This window comes from Sceloporus undulatus, chromosome 1 (genome assembly GCF_019175285.1).
Source record: "Sceloporus undulatus isolate JIND9_A2432 ecotype Alabama chromosome 1, SceUnd_v1.1, whole genome shotgun sequence".
Lineage (NCBI taxonomy): Eukaryota > Metazoa > Chordata > Lepidosauria > Squamata > Phrynosomatidae > Sceloporus > Sceloporus undulatus.
Window position 1 is genome coordinate 87,759,250 of NC_056522.1, and position 21,906 is coordinate 87,781,155.

Below are 21,906 nucleotides of genomic sequence, written 5' to 3' on the forward strand. Positions count from 1 at the left end.
CAGAAGGTTACACTAAGTCTCATTTCCAGTGGGTGAACTAACCTCTGAGTAGCTGCAAAAGCAAGTAAATTTCTGAGGTTAATTCAGGGAAATTAGAAATGAAGTCCAGGCAGTACTGGTTTCCAAGCCTCTAAAGCTCCTCCTCCGCTGCAGGAGACTCAGAGAGAGTGGAGGGTGGCTGGCTAAGAAGCCTCTGAAGCTCTGTGAAGCTTCTCCTCCATTGCAGCTGAGTCAGGGATTGTGGAAGGTGGTTCCCTTAGAGTTGCCATAAGTTGGAAATGACTTGAAAGCACGCAATTACTACAACCATGTCTTTTCAAATATGACATTCTCAATTCAGTCATTTTGGGCCCATTCCCACTATGATTTAAAGCGAATTATAGTTATATTTATTAGTTATTATTAGTTATTAGTTATATGATAGTTGTTCTCATTTGAAACTGGTTCTGATCCTACTGTGATTGATTTCAATTGTGATGAAGCGAGGCAAACGCAAAAAAACCCACTCTAGTTTTTTGGCGGTTCTTTTAAAAGAAATTGATTCCAACAAGTGGGAACAACGGATCTAAATCACATCATTCTGGAGAGGAGGGACTAATGGCAGAGGGGTGTTTAGCATCCCTTCTCTGTTTTTGGTAGATCCACCGTTCTCCCGCTGTCAGTGCTGCCTTTGTGCTTGTGGTGTAACCTATGCGTGCATGATTTTTTTTAAAAAAATTGACAGAAGATTCAATTCATTAATTTTGCAACCATTTGCAATTACTTGGGCGGTAGGCCAGGTGATCACCAGCACAGGGAGGCAAATAGTTGCAAAACCAATGAATCAGGTCTTCTGTCATTTTTTTTTAAATATAGTTTCCCAAGCTGGGCTGGCGTTTATGTCACCAATGACGCGCAGATGATTGGCATGCATTTTGAAGTGGCACAAACTAGTGGGGATGACAATTGTGCCAAAAAAAGGAGAGATTACAAGGGGATAATGAAAAGATCTGCTTTCATAGTGGGAATGATGTTGGGAATCGATTCACTGACATGGAGCGAAGGCAAAACGCAAATCGGTTTAAATATAAGTGAAATGTAAACAGAATTCAAGCTTGATTTGCTCTACAACTTGTTTATTTGTCTTTTAGGCAATTCATGGTAATGTTAGACCTGTACTCCAGCAGCACATTTTAAATGACTGGATTCTCGTCCTATCAGCTTTCCTTACTGTCCATCTTTCACAACCATACATAGAAATGGGAAATATGATGGCATGGGCCATCCTGGCTTTAGTATTCAATATTATAGCTTTATACTCCAGGATTTTGTCTAGTTCCTTCATAGTTGCCCTTCCAACTACTAGCCTTCTTCTGGTTTCTTGACTGCAGTCACCATTCTGATTAATGACTGAGCCAAGGTATGGAAGGATAGACTGAGATGCACTACCCTGCAGGTTTGGGCAACTGCAAGATTTTGCACAATTCAAGCTGTCTGGTTGTATTGGGCAGAGATTATGGAATCTTGGCTGGTAAGCTTTCCATTTTAATCTTTTCTGTGGCTCCTTGCCTGCTTGGCAGAGGCATGGGGTTAAACCACTTTACTGCTGGGTTCTCCACCTGTTCCTTATGCTATTGCAATTTAATTATTGTATTGTAAATTTCTTCCATAGCTTCAGAGTACAGTTTCTCTTTCCAGCACAAAGTCATGGTGAAAATGATAGAAAAGGAGAAGATGGAGTTGAACTCTGCACAAGATGGCTCCAGATTCCCAAGGGCCATCCAGTCCAACCCCCTGCCATGCAGGAAATCTCAATCAAAGCATCCCCAACAGATGGGCATCCAGCCTCTGTTTAAAGAACTCTAAGGAAGGAGACTCCACTACATTCTGAGGGAGTGTGTTCCACTGTCAAACAGCCCTTACTGTCAGGAAGTTCCTCCTAATGTTGAGGTGGAATCTCTTTTCCTGTAGCTTGCATCCATTTTTAATTGTGTATGATATGCTTCTCATATGTTCACATTTACTTGCACAGCTGTCATTTCTGTGAGGGAAATGGCACATACATATCTATGTGATAAATCCACAGTTTGTTGCTTTATTGTGTATTTCACTTTGCATTTTGCTGTCTCATAAGTCACGCATGCTGAGACTTTTGTCACAGCATAGCTTAGAAATGACATGTGAAAGAGATATACACAGATAAATACCAAAGTAACTCACTACTACTCATTGGCATTACGGACATGATAAATATGTACAATAATATTCATGCAGGGCACTCGAATTATCTTATGCAGAACAGATATTTGTATAAGAAATTTACAGGAATAATAGCTGGTAGGCATGATGTACATCTCATAGTGGAATTAGAGACAATATTTCAGTGGAGTTCAGTTCTGAGCTGTGCCCTATACTGTTACATACTGATAGAAATTAATATATACTTAAAACTAATGGGTATCTTCCCTGGAGGGAAATAAAAAAAATCTTCAGTAGTGACCATGATGATGAATCCTTCAACAGCAGAGTTCCAATTAAAGGAAGTTCTTTAAACAGTCTAGAGTACCAACTACAGCAGGTGACCTTTTATTACCTTGGTTTTCATTGGCTATATATAGATGATTGCCTTGTAGACAAGGTATTTAATTGCTGCTACATTGATTCATGGAAATAAAAAGGGTAAACTGATTAAAGTCTAACATCTAAATATAATACTTGACAGGCAGAAACATACTGCTGACGTTTACCAATAGAAACTGCATATAGCAGAGTTCTTCAGGATCAGTATAATAAAATATATTTTTCTTGTCCATCCTCACTCTGCCCTCTAATGCAGAATGATACGAATGCTCTTGTTTTCAGAAAGAATCACCTGAATAAGGCTGATCACAAAAAATAAACTTCAGAATCAGATTTTCAAAAATGCCATCTGAGAAATGGCAACTAGAAAGTACAGGATGCCTGTTAGTTTGTCACAGAAAAATGTAGAGTCAAGCATAATGTTGCAGTTTATGCCATTTTGGAAAAATGAACACAGAACTGCAGTAGCGCAGTGTAAAATATTTTGATAAATGTGCATGATTTTAAAAAGTACACAGATGTGTACAAAAGTCATACAAACCTCTGCACACATTTCTTTTTAAAAACTTTACAAGCTTACAGAACAAGTCAGAGAACAAGCTTACCCTTAAAACTCCAACAGTCTGAAGAGAACAGAGATTTTCAGATCTGCCCATTCCTAGTTATGTTATTAGTCACATTGTATACTTGCTTTCTTCCTTACCAATATTCTTCAGTGAGCAAATTAACACATGCATCCCTTTGTAGATAAAATCCTAGACAAGACTATAATGTATACAAAAAAGTGGTCTTTCTGTCAGTTTCATGTGTGTACATGTGATATTTACTCTGTGCCCAAGGCCCTGCTGGCACAAGAGTTCATGTTGTCCAGATGGTCTCATTTCCACTTCCTCTGCACACAACTCTTTATTTTTGCCCAGTTAGAGAATGCCAAGCTTCTGGTAAGAACTTTAATCCATTTATCTAAAAGGCTTGTGAGAACTTCTTTTTAATTTCTTCGTCATGTGGTATTGCTGCTAGGGTAAAAGAGAGGAATCACTGGTAGAAAATCTGCATTTCATATTTTGTTTTTTTTTACTAATGCTGTATGGTTTGTTGTTATTAACTACCGTCAAGATGACTTCAACTTATGGAAAACCTATGAATGAGAAACATCTGATTTTCTCTATGGTTTACAATGGCACAGTCATAGAAAAGCAAGAAATCTAAAATACAATCCATACCCTCCAACATTTCACAGATGAAAACTGGGACATGTGTGGTCAAGCAATATCAGAGTGTAGCCAAGATGGCAACATTTATTAATGCGGAAGAACATGGAAGGTAGGAGAGGCTATGGCAGTTTGCTTTTACTTGGGCCTACTGGGAATATTGCACCCCTTCTTCTCCACTCTGCTAATTGAGCACAAAAGTCTTGAATTCTTTGAATGGTGCAGCAGCTGAATTAAGCTAAGGAAAAAGTGTAAAAAGGGCAGGAAGACTGAGAAACTGTGATATTTTAAAAGAAGCTGAAAAAGTGTAACAACAGAGGATTAACCAGAACTGTGCCTGCCAAAATGGGACAGTTGGAGGAACATTCTAGCTAAAATGAAATACCTGGCAGTTTCCTTTGTTTCAACAGGAGGATGAACCAGGTGATATTCTAAGCCCCTTTTGGAAGTGTGTTTAGAGTTTCAGACAGTCAGCTAATTTGCACAGAGGAGCATCAGAATATCATGTTTTGCTCCTTGCTTTATTTCTGTCTTGAAACTGCTGACACATGTGTGGAATGCTTCTATTATGTACACACTCAGAGTTTGGGAAACATTACTTTAAACATTATTTTACAACATTACATTCCAACTCCCAGAATCACACAACAGCAAGGTAAAGGTAAAGGTATTCCCCACTGACAAGGTTGTCAAGTCGTGTCCGACCAGCGTTGTCAGAGACTACTCTGTGATCATGTGGCCAGCATAATTGCACAGAATGCTGTTTACCTTCCCACTGGAGTGGTACCTATTTATCTAGTTGCATTTGCCTGCTATCGAACTGCTAGGTTGGCAGAAGCTGGGACTAGTGATGGGAGCTCACCCCATTATGCTGCACCCAAGTCTTGAACTGCCAACCTGCCCATCTTGCAATCAACAGAGTCAGCGTCTTAACCACTTGAGCCACTGCATCCACATACCAGTATGCATGTAAAGTCCTTTCCCCAGGTTCAAGAACTTTGTAAAACCAAATCCTAGTCATAGTAGGCACTGGGGGGCAGAGCTTGTCAGCACAAGAGATACATTTGTTGGTTGTACAGAGCCAGCTGCACATCTGAAAGGAGCTTTAATCCCAATGCTATCTATACAATTTATACTTAAATTTGGCTGATCATGCCACCATTGTGTTGCATTTAGCAACACAGAAGATATAGATATCTCACATATTCATGGTAAAGTTTCTCTCATATACTATTTCTAACACTGCACATATCTCTGTCACCTCTCTGTATCCACAAATTCTTTATTCATGGATTCAACCATTCATAGCATGAAAATATTTTTAAAATGTATAAATTCCAAAAAGAAAACATTTATTTTGTCATTTTATATAAGGGATACCATTTCACTATGCCATTCTATTTAATGGGGCTTGAGCATCCATGGATTTTAGAATCCATGAGGATTCCAAGGTCCCACTATACTATTTTAGAGGAATTTATCCTAAGTCAAATCTGCAGAGGTTCAAGTTAAACCTTGTGACCATATAATGACACCTTGTAAGATCTAGAATGGGGTAGGAATTGTTTGAGCATCTAGACTCCTTGATCTGCAGCTTCTAGCAGACCAATGCAACGTGCTAATTGTAAGAAAAAGATGGGAGTTGCAGTTAAAACGTTTGCTAAGCTAAACATTCTTCTAGATTTACATCTAGGTTGGTGTTTTTTACACTGTTGAACTGACCGAACCTCTACTTTGGATTACTTGGTTGTTGTTTTTTTTTGTTTGTTTTTTTTAACAAATGACAGCTATTATTTGGAAGGCTTATGAATTTAAATAAAGCACTGCACCTATCCTTTGTATTGGGCATGATTCTCGAAAGCAACATGCTTACATGGTGGCATAGATATGAAAAAAAGACCACAGATGTTTCTACTGTAGTATCTGGCCTCTTATCGGGTAGTAGAAATTGCAAAGAAAACTCTGGACTGTCTGCATTTTATTTTCATTTATACAATGATTAAATTTTAGTTTTAGAAATTTATTGAAAGTGCTCCTGGAACCACTGAGAACAAGACCATTTCTTCTTTCTTGACAGCTCATTGATTTTTGTAGCTTTAGGTAGGGAAAACAAAGAAGAAGTTCAGTAAATTGTTATCATCCACTATTTGTTTACATAGGTCACAAGCTGTGCAGGTCGTGATCTTACTTCATCTTCTGAATATGATTTTCAAACATTTAAGCCCCATTGATTTTAATAAAATATTTAAGTAAGTGTTCAACACTCCCATTGAGATCAATGGGAATTAGATTTTGAGTGTGTGATGTACAGTTCCTATCTCTTAACTATTCGATTAAAAGTAATTCTTATCAAAACAAATAGAATTTTCACTGAAAGTACACTTCATGGCCTTTGGGGCCTTAATCTTTTAATTCCTCACAGCTATGTTAATTACTATATTATCTGAAGTATCAAAGTAATATTTTGATGCATTATTGTCTCCTTTAGTGCTCCCTGTTCATTTCAGCTATCACATGGGGAGAAATCATCCACTATCAATAGTTAATATTGATTATGGTATCTTTCAAACTGTTTAAGTATAAACAAAGAAGAGGAAAGGGGACCACAAGAGCTGACATTGCAAGACACTTAGACCATTTGCTCTACGTAAATCTTGTATGAATAGAAAAAAAGTTGCAGCAACCCCCCTGATAAATTTGCATGGTGTCTTCAAATTGCAACATTATTTTTATGTAGTCCAATTGTATGTCATTCAACTAGGTAATAAACACCCCAGAGTGAAGGTCTCCTGCATAGTCTCCATTGAAATGGCCATGACCAGTGGAAGGGTGCTCTTGTGCTGTTTCCATTCATTTGTGTTGGCCTTGTGGAGAAAAACTTTCCAGTGAGACTTATATATCACTAATGTTTTCACTCAGCAACCATATTAGCCCTTACCTGTGACTAGCAGGCATTTTATCAACTTCTAGATGTCAGCAATTACTGTCCTCTCTCTTTTGCTCACTCCATAAATGAGACATTACTCAGACCTTTTATAGCTTCAGGGATAAGCCACTTGTAATGTTGTACCGCTTCCCCAATAAAGCCAGGTGACAGCTTCAGTTAGTGCAAAATGATGCAAGTGGGAGCATGACACTCCAAAAATACTAGATACCTCTTGTTTAAAACTTCTGTGGCTCAAGCCATATATATTCAGCACTCATTGCACATGATGTACTACTTGCATAGCTTTTCTTTAAAGCAGGACATTGGCTCAGAGGTTTAAAGCCCATGCAGGGCTTTAAAGGTGAGTAACAAAAGTTTGTACCTGATGCGGAAAGGAAGAGGGAGCCAGTGAAGGGAAGACAACAGAGGGGGGACATGATCACTCGCTTGCCATTATGATCATGTCTCCCCTCTGTTGTCTTCCCTTCGCTGGCTCCCTCTTCCTTTCCGCATCAGGACTACGATTTGGTTGACATGACATGTTTTAGCTTTCGGAAGGGAAATTGGTTTGGAACCAAGGACCAAATCAGAAATGTACTGTGAGTTGAGTGAAAGCAGCTTACTATGTACATATCTTAATTGTATTTAATTACTTGCTTGTCATGGCCATGGCAGATGTCAAGCTAGAGCTGGTGGACATGTTGCTCTGGTGTCACACTATCCTCATTCAGAACAATTTAGCATAAATATCTGACTTGACTACTCAACTTGTAACTGTTTTGGGCTGCAGTCCTATAGATATATGCTATTTTACTTTTGGCATTCGGCTCAACCAGAGTTTCAGTGCCTAGGACTTTGATATTGGTGAATGTTACTTCTGTTTTTTCTTTTAAGAATTCATAGAATCATAGAATCGTAGAGTTGGAAGAGACCACTAGGGCCATCCAGTCCAACCCCCTGCCATGCAGGAAATCCAAATCAAAGCATCCCTGACAGATGGCCATCCAGCCTCTGTTTAAAGACCTCCAAGGAAGGAGACTCTATCACCCTCCGAGGGAGTGCATTCCATTGTTGAACAGCCCTAACTGTCAGGATGTTCCTCCTAATGTTGAGGTAGAATCTCTTTTCCTGTAGCTTGCATCCATTGTTCCGGGTCCTGTTCTCTGGAGCAGCAGAAAACAAGCTTGCTCCCTCTTCAATATGACATCCTTTCAAATATTTAAACAGGGCGATCATATCACCTCTTAACTTTCTTTTCTCCAGGCTAAACATCCCCAGCTCCCTAAGTCGTTCCTCATAGGGCATGGTTTCCAGACCCTTCACCATTTTTGTCGCCCTCCTTTGGACACGCTCCAGTTTCTCAATGTCCTTTCTGAATTGTGGTGCCCAGAACTGGACACAATATTCTAGGTGGGGCCTGACCAGAGCAGAATACAGTGGCACTATTACTTCTCTTGATCTAGACACTATACTTCTATTGATGCAGCCTAAAATAGCATTGGCCTTTTTAGCTGCCGCATCACACTGTTCACTCATGTTCAACTTGTAGTCTACTTGGACTCCTAGATCCCTTTCACACGTAGTTTCATTCAGCCAGGTGTCACCCATCCTATATCTGTGCATTTTATTTTTCCGCCCTAAGTGCAATACCTTACATTTCTCCATGTTGAATTTCATTTTATTAGCTTTGGCCCAGCTTTCTAGTCTATTCAGGTCATTTTGAATCTTGATCCTGTCCTCTGGGGTATTAGCTATTCCCCCTAATTTGGTGTCATCTGCAAATTTGATAAGTATGCTCCCAATTCTGTCATCCAGGTCATTGATAAAGATGTTGAATAGCACTGGGCCCAGGACAGAGCCCTGTGGGACCCCACTGGTCACTTCTCTCCAGGATGAAAAGGAGCCATTGTTGAGCACCCTTTGGGTTCGGCCAGTCAACCAATTACAGATCCATGTAACAGTTCCTTTGTCTAGCCCACATTTTACAAACTTGTTTGCAAGTATGTCATGGGAAACCTTGTCAAAGGCCTTAGTGAAATCAAGATATACTATATCCACAGCATTCCCTTCATCTACCAAGCTGGTAATTTTATCAAAGAAAGAGATTAGGTTTGTCTGGCATGACTTGTTTCTCTGAAACCCATGTTGACTTTTTGTGATTATGGCATTGCCTTCTAGATGTTCACAGACTCTCTGTTTAATGATCTGCTCCAGAATCTAATTCCTTGGCTAAATCTAATTGCTTTTTTTCATCTTGAGCAGACCCATTTAATCAATTGCTGTAGATTAAGGCTGCATCTGCACTGCAAAAATAATGCAGTTTGACACAACTTTGCCATGGTTGCATGCTATGGAATACTGGGATTTGCAGATTTATGAGCTATTTAGCCTTCTCCGTCAGAGACTGCTGGTGCTACAACAAACTACAAATCGCAGGATTATGTAGGATGAGTCAGGTCAGTTAAATTGTTGTCAAACTGCACTATTTCTGCATTGCAGATGCAGCCTAAGTCAATCTCTTGTGTATTGATTCAGTGGGTCAAACCTAGTTCAGACTAGCAACTGAATTTTGGCTGTTGTTATAATATTTTGTTAGCATTAATTATGTCATCACAATTTTTACCATTTCTCATGATTACTTGTAACATACTCTATCTGATTTTTAAAACAACAATATAGCCCTCTCACTGCACAAGTGCCTTGGATGTAGCATGCCACATGTTGGCTCTGAATATTGGACAAGTGACAGTCCATCCAGGAGTGTGTACCCTGCCAGTGACCTGCTAATGCATCTGCCAGCAGCTCCCAACAGGTAGAACACACTTTTCCTTATAATTGAAATTAGTTCTTGGACTTTATTAGAGTGATCCTTCATGGGTCAAGAGAACCATTTTGTAAACATTGCTGATATTAGAAGGACATTGCTTTTGATTTTCTTTATTAAGTTGATTTATATTCTCCCTTTTTTTGTCCAAAATGTGGCTATAGGACTCAAACACTGAATCAAAATGGTGCATAAACAAGTGCCAATATTATGCTCCTCTAGGAGGGGATGCTGGTAGAATGTGCAGTCCTCCAGATGCTTCTCCATTGCAATTCCCAGCAACCCTAGCCAACATAGTCAACACTGAGGAATGCTGGGAGTTGCAATATAATTGATCTGTGTATACAGCTACCTATTTCATTCAGTGTTAAAGAGATTGTTTATGAAATGCTGTATTGGTGGTATAGTTGCACTGTGCATAATTTGTACCATCAGAGGAATCTTATATATATATACACACACACACACACACACACACAAATACATTAAAAACTGTTTCCAGCAGAGACCATAGAATATTTACAAATAATCTGAAAGTTACAGCAAAAAAGGTGAAAACTCCTGTGATGCTTGTTTGAACAAATTTAGTTTTCTTGACAATTACTATTTTTATTATTATTACAAGGCAAATTTAGGCCAAATCAATATAAGTTGTAATTTCTAATCACATTATAAATATTTATTAAATGTTCATTTTAGTCAGGTACCCTTACACCTTATAAAATAATAGCACTGTAATTAGAATTATACACAACTATAAACAATTATAGCAGTGTAAATACAGTAAAGCCAGCAAAACTGCAAAATGCAAAATTCTGTAGGATGTTGCCATGACAGTTAAATGGAATCATAGCACTATAATTATGTAGTATAGAATGGTTACTGCTGAAGTTGTTGCATTAGTCATGAGAAAGGAAGACTACTTGCAAGGCAGGGGTTGCTCCCATTTCCATTTACTATACCGTATTTGATACTATTTTCATATTGTATTAATTCAAATGCTGTACATGTTGCATTTTTTAAAAATATTGTACTCTTGATATGTTTACAATAACAAATGTAAACACCCGTGGAGAAGTAAACCCCCATGGGGGGGGGGGAGATCCACACAAAATCATTTGTTCACTGACATGTTCTGATAAACTGATGGGAAAAATGTAGCATATTTCAGTAATTTGAAGGCATGGTACTTCCTGGTCCAATCTCGACACAGCAGTCAAGAAGAAGATTTTGCCTCCTGTGGGAACTCTTAGTGACTCCACAGTTAGGCTCCATTTCTGATCTGTGAAACTGCACCACTCCTATGAAGCCAAGATGAAATAAACAAGGCTCAATAAAGCTCTGTACCCTTCCTGTACAGACATATTTTCCCTCCTATCCAATTATTGACAGCCAGATATCATGCAAAGCTTTTCCATTGAATATTCTCAGAATAAGAATTCTAGTGGTGACTTATTTCGAAAAGCAATAAAATCTGAATATAAAATGAGAATTTATTTGTAAGTAGCTTTGGGACTTAATTAAAGACTATAGTGATTTCCCTTTTATATATCTTTCATTAATATGCTCATTGGGTGATGCTCATATTACTGCTAAAAGACTTTTGTCTCTTCAAAATTATGTCTGAATCAACACCAGCATTTCCCCCCATTTATAAACTGATTAAACTCAAGATTTTGTAATTCAGTTTAGACATAAATTATTCAGCATTTTTCTCTTTGTACATAGGAGGGAAGATACTTCTAATTTATAGTCACTGTTCCAGTTAAATTAGAAACTGATAATACATTTTTCTGACCATATGCATAAACTAGGATGTCCTTTCAAGGGAGGCACTGTCCTTAATTTACAATTGTAAATTTACAATAAACAGCATGCCTAGCAGCAAGGGAAGTTTCTTTCATGGATCTAGTTCTTATTCAAGGCATGCAAAGGAGAACCTACATATATGAAATGTCTAAGATTCATTTAGCAATCAGGAAGACTTTCCTGGCATAAAGTAATGATTTCCTCAAATTTTACCTTGATGATTTAGCAGTTCTATTTAACCAGGTAAGTGTGCTGCTTGAATTTCAAGCTGTGCTCATTATCACATAACTATCTCTCAGATTATATCTTGGAAGCTTTGTTGGTTAAACTTCTATCCTTTTGCTTGGCAGTCAACAGTTATGCTTAATTCATGGTGCTTTCTTCTATTATTAACTATAATAATAGTTAATTGCCTTCTAGATGTTCACAGACTCTCTGTTTAATGATCTGCTCCAGAATCTTTCCTGGTATTGATGTCAGACTAACTGGACGATAATTGTTTGGATCCTCTTTCTTCCCCTTTTTGAAGATGGGGACAACGTTTGCCCTCCTCCAGTCTGCTGGGACTTCTCTTGTTCTCCAGGAGTTCTCAAAGATTATTGTCAATGGCTCCAATATTACATTTGTCAGTTCTTGTAATACTCTTGGATGTAGTTCATCAGGTCCTGGAGATTCATATTCATTTAGATTAACAAGGTATTCCTGTACTATCTTTTTACTTTTTCTGTGCTGAATTTCCCCTCTTCTGTCCTCTGCTCCATTATCCTCAGGTTGAGCACGCTTTGCCTTTTCTGAGAACACTGAGCTCAATCTACTGGGAATATAACTTTATACAGATGTCCTGGATGCTAGTTCGTTCTGAAGGCTAGTTTCTGACTCTGAGCAAGAAACCCCCAAAAGTCCTTTTTTAAAAAAGGGTAAAATTTAAAGGAGAACCTCTAAAGACAAAGTTGCTGCTCCCTTGCTGCCTCTGCTGTATTTTTCTTTGAGTGAAAAAAATTGTGCACCAATAGGCTCTCGGAGGAGTTATATAGAGCTAGACTCCTAGCTCCACCCCCTAGTGACTTACAAATGTGACTCAGAGAAGCTCCACCCCCTCAGCAACAAGCACACTCTTCCCAAGAGTTTTTAAAAAATTCAAACACTCACCCCACTCAAAATGGCTGCCCAAAACTGCTCTCCTTCTCCTCTCTGTGGCAGAGTAGTTCAATAGGATTCAGCTAACTTTTAATCCAAAACTAACAATAGGCACATGTAAAATGAAACAACCCAGTCAAGTAAACCTTATTTACACAAACACCTTACATAAATAATAAAATACATTTATTACATAAATAAACAAACAACATTTTCTTCCTTCTAGATGCCATTTTGGGAGAAAGGCAGGATATAAGTGCATTAAAAATTCTTAAAAAGAAATGCTTTTAGAAATACATCACCTACCCTTTGGTGAAAAGGGCATTGTAAATACACTTTGTGGTTGTTGTTGTTGTTGTTGTTGTTGTTTTTATCATTATCGTTATTAAATAAAGACCACTTGAAATTCCTTCCTAAATGCATCTAAGAACTTTTTAACCACTTCTTTAACCAGCTTCAAAATGGAGTTGAAGACCATTCTGTTCAGGGCAGCGTTCCCAGGCATTGCATAATTGTCACTTGCTATTTGATGTTCTTTTCTTCCCTGTTTTATTGAATCATTTCCTGTATTGCTATGTATTTTATATGTATTATCCTACTAGAGATGCCCCCTCCCCACCCCCACTCCCTTTGTGTCGTGTCTTTTTAGATTGTAAGCCTGAGGGCAGGGATCCGTCCAATTAAAAAGATTGTATGTACGCGCTGTGTAAATTACAGCGCTTTATAAATAAAGGTTAATAAAGAAATAATAATAATAATAATAATAATAATAATAATAATAATAATAATTCACCAGCATCCATATTCCTTATGATTCCCATTTTATTGGCCAAATTTATAGATCTATGATCTCTCTTTTTAATATATTGAGCAGGGAAGGGGGTAGCTAGTAAGGCAGGCTTATCTGTTCTCTTCCTTTTGCATTTCATGCATGCTCAGTAAGGGATTCTGGAAGGAGCTGTGGTTTACCTTGCCCATTGTAGGCAGGCACACACAGCTACAATAGGATTGGCTAGAATAGAATACCACTTTTTTCCCACCTTAAGCTTTGTTGCATTGCTTACTGCAGACATGATGCTGCAACCTGACAAGAAAAACCTGTGTTTTCATTCACCATACTCCCAATGACCTCCTTCACCATGCACCCAGTGCCAATGTTGGTAAAAACTTTCCGGCTAGACAGCAGATGAAGAAAAGCATTGGTGGGTTGGCAGGTATGAAAAGACTTTGTAAGAAAGAGCTTCTTTGCCAGAGGTTTTGTCAACTGAGGTGTTCCTATAGTTAATTGTACTTCTGAAATAACTAGAGCATAATTATGTAACATTATAACTACAGTGGACCCTTGTTATACGCTGGGGTTTGGTTTTAAGATCCCCCATGGCTAACAAAATCCATGGATGCTCAAGTCCCATTAAATGTAATGACATAGCAAAATGGTGTCCCTTATAAAAATGGAGAATCAAGAATTTGATATTTGAAATTTATACTTTTTTTGAACATTTTCAAACCGTGGATGCTTGAATCTGTGTATAAAAAATTCATGTAGAAGAAGGGCTGACTGTACAACATACTGAGGGATAACTTCACTCTGATTGTGATGCAAACATAACTGTTTTAACATAAAAGGGAATTGGGGAAGTGAGGAGAGAAGGAGTGTAGTTTCCCATCTAAAACTACCATATATACTTGACTACAAGTCAACTTCATGTATAAATCGAGGGAAAGTTTTGTAGACAAAATTATGGATTTTGATATAATCTGTGGATAAGTCAGGGGAAAAATTAAGGACATGTAACAAGGGATATAAAGGACAAAGCAAAACAAACCAATGCCAAGGAATGCCACTATTTTCCCACCCAGGCTTTTTAAAAGGCCAGAAGCATAGCAGCAATGGAGGGAGCAGAAGGGACTGGTGCATCTTTTAGATTCTCCCAGGATGGACTATGCTCTCACTGTTCACTACTCAGAGAAGGGGACAGTTTCTATTTTGATTAAAGTATAGTACATACATTGGTCCATGGATAAATCAACCCAGGTTTTTTGGCTTGAATTTTTGACTAAAATTTTTAGACTTATACATGAGTACAGTCTGCCCTTCTTATACACGGATTTTTTATACACGGATTCAAGCATACACTGTTTGAAAATATTTTTTAAAAAAGTATACATTTCAAATATCAAACCTTGATTTTCCATTTTTTATAAGGGACACCATTTTGCTATGTCATTATATTTAATGGGACTTGAGCAAACACGGATTTTGTTATATACAGGAGATCTTTCAACCAAACCCCAGCGTATAAGAAGGGTCCACTGTATATACAGTAATTTATTTTAACATATATTCTTGATCTAGTGCATTGATATGGATGCAAGACTAGTAGAGTGTTGTAATAAAGCAGGAATGAGTAACTGGAACATCAGTGTGTGTTGTGTAGTGTACCCAGAAACCATTGACTCTATTCAGATCACTGCAAATAGACTAGAGTTTGTGGATTATGCATGTGAGACATAGAAGATTTTCACACCAGTGCTTACCCTGGGGTAAGCGCTGGTAAAATGCCAGTAAAATGTCAGGGAAGTGCACATGTGTGAAAGCCTGATGCGCTTCTGAAACATCAAGGAATCATCCCCTTGCCTCTAGAGTCCTTGAATTGTTCACGGAGCAGCAATTTGCTATGAACTGAAACTGCATTCATAGGAAATTGCTGCTCTGCAAACGATTTCACCAGTGCTTACCTACAGTAAGCGCTGGTTTGAAAATCTTCATAGGCTGTGGGATTTTGCCTCTCTGCATGGGATACTATGTATATGTCCAACCAAGGCTAACATTAATTAATTAATTGATATAATTTACTTTACTTATGTGCCACTTTCCTCCCATGCCGGGATCCAAGGCAGCTGTCCTTTTGAAAAGAAATGAATGTTTCAAAGGATCTTAATAGAATAGGAATTTCTAGCTCTCTTCTGCTTTCTAGATAGATAACTGTGCTTTGGCTCTTTTTTTTTTTTTAAGGAGAGGAATACATCAAAATCCATAATCATTCACTGCTGTTTCACAGCTTGCAAGATGTGTGTGCTCTTTCACTTACAGTTGCTCTGCATCATAGCTTTTGTAATGTCAAAGCTGCACAGCACTTGAGTCAATCTTACACATAACATAACACTTGGTTTCGTACTGTATTGTGGCTTTTGTCATTTTTAAGTGTCTGCTCTTCTCACTCTGAAAGGCAATAGCAATGGACTGTAACAATGAATATTAATTTTTGAAAGATGTGTCTTTTAGGTCTGGAATTCATGGCAATGCAGTTTGGATCGATTCTAGGCAGGAGTCATTTGTGCTCTCAGTTCTCCTTCCAGATGGGGAGTTATAGATAGATGCCTTCTTCAAGGAATATAATCTTAGCTGTTGGGTCAGGGTGCATTTATTTTAGTAGTTATACTTGCTTTATCTAATAACTATCCCTCTACGTGACTAAGCAGAATTTTTCAAAAGGTAAAATCAGTGTTGATTATATCTTTTCTTCATGGTATGCCACAAGTGACTAATACAGGCATGTGTGGGCAGAAAGGTTAATACAGTTTTTGAGTAGTAACTTTTTTGGACTTGCAAGGCTAACCATCTATGTTGCATGAATATAGATTAGCTCTCCTCTGTTAGAATACAGATAATGCCGAAATACAAAATGGTTATCCTAAAGGTGCTTTATAGTCATTTTGATGCAAGTGTAGTAAAGCTTCCAACACTTTCTGCCACTTCATTGATCTACAGAATGGGAAATAGGGGACACTTTCAATCATCTTCACCAGACCAGCATTTCAGCAATCAGAAGTTTAACATTAAAATGCAAGTTCTGCACTTGCAGTTTTACTAAGTGAGATGCATTTTCAGCACTTTCTGTACCATGTTAGACATTAGCATGGAATGGCAGGCTGATTTTCCAGAACAAAAAACATACAGTTGGAGGGGCAACTGTATGCTAACCATAAGTAGAAGTTATAAGTTTTTATGCACAATCTTTTTTTTTCTACTGAGGAGACATTGACCAAGCTGCTCAGAAGATTTATGGGGTACAGGGAAGATAAGGTGCTGGAAGCCCTACTGTTTGTTGTGGGAGGCTTTGGAAAATACCATGGGAAAGTCAAGGAAGGGGACAGAGATGCACATAGCTGCTGATGGAGAGGGCTATTGCCCTGGGGGAATCTGGCCAAACCACCTCTGCTGTCTTTGCCATTACCCTTTCAGCCTTGGGAACTGGACTGGATATCTGAAGATTGTGATTTTGGATTTCTCCCTGTCCTGCAGAGGTCAACCATCTTATGAACATTTCACACTTCAAACTCAAAACAACGTGGTGCCATTTTAACTGCCATGGATCCATCCTAACTAACCCTGTGATTTGTAGTCTGGAGAAGTATTTAGATTCTCTGCCAGAGAGAGCCAATAGTGTAGTTCAGGGAGTATACTAGAGAATTCTAAGTACTTGACTTAACTGCAAATCCCAGGATACCATAGGATGACATCTAAACTGGATTAAAATGCTATAATTGTGTAGTGTCAATATGCCTTATACCTTTCTCTATATAAACAGGTACTAGATGAAATTGTAGATGTTAAAGGTAGTGATATTGTTCTGACATGCATCATAGGCCAATGGGGCTTTAGTATGCCTTGGTATATACTTTCATTTTTGTATATATATAACAAAAACTCCCATACTTTCTCTAGACTTAATTCCTCCAGTATCTGATGTTCAGTAATCTGTGTGCATTTCATCATGACTCAAACAATTAGAAACACATTTCTGCATATTTTATTTGTTTTGTATTCCCTATATTCTGATCAGAGAATCAATACAGTCTGGAGGCCAGTTAGCTTTCAAATTTAAAAAAAATCTTTACATTCTGACCAGAGATATCTTCCTGTTGATGTTACAGTAAAATAATTCTGTTTTCTACTAGAGTGTCACCTTACAGCTCTATAGGAATTTATTACTTGATTAAACCTGAGATTTGGCTAAGCAAGTCAAACCAATATGCAGTCCCCAAGGAGTAAATGCATGTAATTCATATCATAGCAAGACATTACACCTAAAAAAACAAAATGCATGTAATTTATATCATAGCAAGACATTACGCTTAAAATCACAAAAACAAAGCAAATAAAAGATAAAAGTCATGTCCAGTTGTTATCTGTGTGGCTCTTATCAAGCATTTAAAACTCATGTAGTTGCTTTGTATTTTACGTCAATCTTTTTTTGGTAGACTGTCAGAGTGCAAACATAATAAAATAAACAATAACTAAATTCATCTTGTCATAGAATTGGAAAACACCAGAAGGACCATCTGGTCTAACCCAACCAATACAAGAATCTACAGCTAAAGTACCCCAGGGAGGTACTTACCTTTGTTTAAAAATCTTGAATGAGGGGAAGTTCACCATTTTCTGTTATAGTCTGTTTCACTACTGAACAGCTCTCATTGTCAGGAAACCCTTCCTAATTGAAATTGCCTTTCTTATAATTTGAATCTGTTGGTTCCTCCAGCATAAAACAAGCCTGCTCCCTACCATTTACCCAACAGTCCTGAAGATATATAAAGATGGGTCTCTTCTCAGTCTCCACTTCCCCATGCTAAACATATCCATCCTCACTATGTTGTTCCTCATAGGGCTTGGTTTCCAGAGCCTTTACCAACACCACCCTTCTCTGGATACATTCAGCTTGCTGATATCCTTCTAAAACAATGGGTCCCATAGGTGGGCCTAGAACACCAGGTGAAGTTGACCAAGGTCTTCATTTGACCTTGTAGTTCTATTGGTGCAGCCTAGAATTGCATTGGCCTTCTTTGCTGACAAATACATTGTTGACTCATGATAAGCTTGACTTCCATTAAGACACCTAGATCCTTTTCATGTATTGCTGTCAAGCCATCTTATATTTAGGTTTTTGTGGGTTTTTCGGGCTATGTGGCCATGTTCCAGGAAAGTTTCTTCCTGACGTTTCGCCAGCATCTGTGGCTGGCATCTTTCTGGAACATGGTCACACAGCCCGAAAAACCCACAAAAAACTATGGATGCCAGCCATGAAAGCCTTCGACTTTACATCTTATATTTGTTTATCTGATTTTTCTGTCCAAAGTATAGTGTTTATATGTATTTACATTTTGTTGTTGTGTGCTTTCAAGCCATTGTTAGAGAAAAAAGATTTTTGTGATGGTTGATGTCTCTTGTTACCGGTGGTTCTGGACTGGTACCAACTGGAACAGATGCAGTCTTCTCAGCTACTCAGTATCAAAGTAACTTCCACACAGATTTTCACTCAAATGAGGGTTTATTAACTTTGTTGCTATTTACACTTTACAGCAGGCTACTATACATCTATACTCTTTCAGAGTCCATGCTAGAAGCTTGAATGTGACATCAGTCTTTGTTCTCTCACAAGATCAACCTTCCCACCAAGTGGACACACCTCTTTCCCATGAAGTCACCATGCTACACAGGAGCATAACAATAATACATTTGTTTATATTATGTCTCAGCACATGTCCTTGAAGACTTGTTCTTCCAGGCCTAGACTTTCTGGCCTTCAACAGGAACCATTTTAAACCTTAGTTAACCATTGACACATCTGAACATTTTCAATACAATTTAGAAATATATTTTAACAGCCATTTCTGACTTATGGCAACTGTAAGGTGACCCCTATCATGGGATTATCTTTACATGTTTCTTCAGAGGGAGTTTGCCATTGCCATCCCCTGAGGCTGAGAGAATTTGATTGTCCAAGGTCACCCAGTGGGTTTACATGGCCAAGCCAGAATTTGAATCCTGGTCTCCTGAGTCATAGTCCAGTACTCAAACCACTATGACACATTTTCTGATGAAATTGTTTTTGTTAAGTATTGGCATGTTGTAATAAATCTGTTAAAGTAATTTTAATGTTGAGTATTTCTCCCTGCAGGTATTATTGAAGATTTTACAATCTAGTTTACTCTCCATCAAAGTAATAGATGAAAATGGGAAACATACATGAACCCAGGACAGAACTCTGTGACATATCTCATTGTCTTTTCTGTTTAGAACTAACTGGGTTAGTTGGTTAACCAGTTACAAATCAATCTAAAAGTAGCATGGTCTACCCATTTTTTCTGCAAGAATATCATGGAGAACATTTCAGAAAGTCTTATTGAAATCAAAATACACTATATCATAAAGTTCCACTCATCTGCCAAATTTGTAATTCTCTGTCAAAAAAAGAGCAGTGTTTGGTTCTTCATGTTCTCATGTTCAGTTATCTAAAATCCTTGGAGATGCAGGTATTGGTTCTTTTGAAGGCCTTCTGCCTTCAAAGTAAGCAGTAGCAAAAGAGAAAGGAATATGACATCCATGCACCCTGGAACAAGAGTGGGGATATTGATGGAGTCTTAAAATCCCATCTAAGGCTAGGGTAGGCTAGGAGGGGCTCCTGAAATACTCAAGGACTACCAGGACTCATGTGTAAGGCCACTGAGGAAGGAACAATCAGACGTTTATAGTTATCTTTGCATTTGCTTAATAGGGCCTTATATATTTTGTCCCTTTTCTTGATATAGTAATTTAATGTTTTAAACAATTTTATACTTAATTTATTATTGGTGGTATTATTATTCACTGCATTTGTGTGTTCACTGTTCTGTAAAAAAACATGCATGCCAGTATGCATGACCTGCCTGCCAGTCTTAAAACTGCCCCCAACTTAAAAATAGTGTTGAGGTCCTCCATATCATCTCAGAAAATGATTACATTAGAAAAATTTATTTCTGCCTGCTTGAAGCGGTGGTGTCCAGCAACACAAATTCTGTTAACAAAAACATAGCTCTGTTATAATACCAGTCATTATGGAAGACAATTTTCTGTAGCAGGATCTCATCAGCAAGGTAAATTGTCTGTGACACATTCATGTCAGCATGCGTAAACTGAGTTTGTTAATTTTTGTTATTACATAACCTGTACATTTTGGTAAAATGTAACCTGTGAGTGGCTGGGGAGGCATTACAAGGAGGTGGTATGGTTAACTTTGTTGATTTGCTAGTGCTTTAAACAGGATAATTACTGACTCATGCTGTTACAGTAAACTATACTTCAGAAAACAATATCCATAGCTGGGTTGTTCCAACTAGAATAGACTCACTGAAATAGTTGTACAATCAGTCAACACTGAGACAAATCCTACTGATTCAATGGGCCTATTCCAGCTGAAACTACAATGGGATTCAGGCTCAGATGGAGAAACTGCCCTCCCTTGGTAGAACGGCTCTGTTCACAGAAGGTGTCTCCAATCCATATTTATAGATCTCTATCATGACTCACCTAATTTAGTCACCTAACCCTTTTTACAGAATTTTATGAGGATTAAAGGAGTTGTGGGGAAGGATTTTCCCACCTGTCTACTTGTATGCAACTGAATGTGGATCCAGCCCCTTTTGAAACTTTTCTTATCCCATTCACCCTTGTTTGTCTGTGAAGCAACAACAATGGGTACGGTTTTGTGGTTAGCCTGTATGATACAAATTGCACATTTAAAAAAAATTATAGAATGAAATCTGATATTTTACAAGTTGGGCAGCGTCCTGATGCTGCTCCGGCTGCCATTTTCTTAAGCTGGAAAAGTCTCGGAACCAAAAAGAACCACAATGAGTGCTCCTGGAAGCGGGGATGCACCCAGGATGTATTCGGGCAGCAAATTTGGTGGCAAAAACCTTCTGATAACATCAGGATGCTGCCTGAACTAATCTTTATGTCGGATAGAAGTAAACTGGATTTAAAAGCTAAGTGATAAGCTCCTCTCTCTGTTTCTTCCACTTCCCACTTTGTTCACAACTCACTTCTATTGCTGCATGTTGAATTCAAAGTGTATGGGCAGTGTGTATTCAGTTAACTCAGTGGGGGGACAGGACAGGACGGGGAGCAGTCTTGCCCTTCCCTGTATATTGAGGCAAAAGCAAACTGTTGCAGCCTCTTTTAGATTGTTTGTTCTTCCTCATTAATAACTTCTGCCATCTTGACCACACTGATGTTGTTTGGCCACACGTGTTCTGGTTTTCATTTGTGAATTGTTGGCTGGTATGGTAAAATTCACAGCACAGTCCAGTCTCCTCTTCCCTTTCCCAAGAAGGGCTCACTGCTCTCATTTAGTGTTCCTGACACAAGTTTTCATTTGTGAAATGTTGAAGGGTATGATGGTGTACTTTGATACACAGATGTACATACATACATAAATAGAAAGACAGACAACTTTATTATGGACCTTATGATGTTACAGTCACCCCTATATATCTATGGATTTTGCATCTATGGATTCAACCATCCACAGCTTGGAAATTTTTTTATTTTTTAAAAAATTCCAAACATTGATTTTGCCATTTTATATAAGGGACACCATCTCCATTGTATATAATAG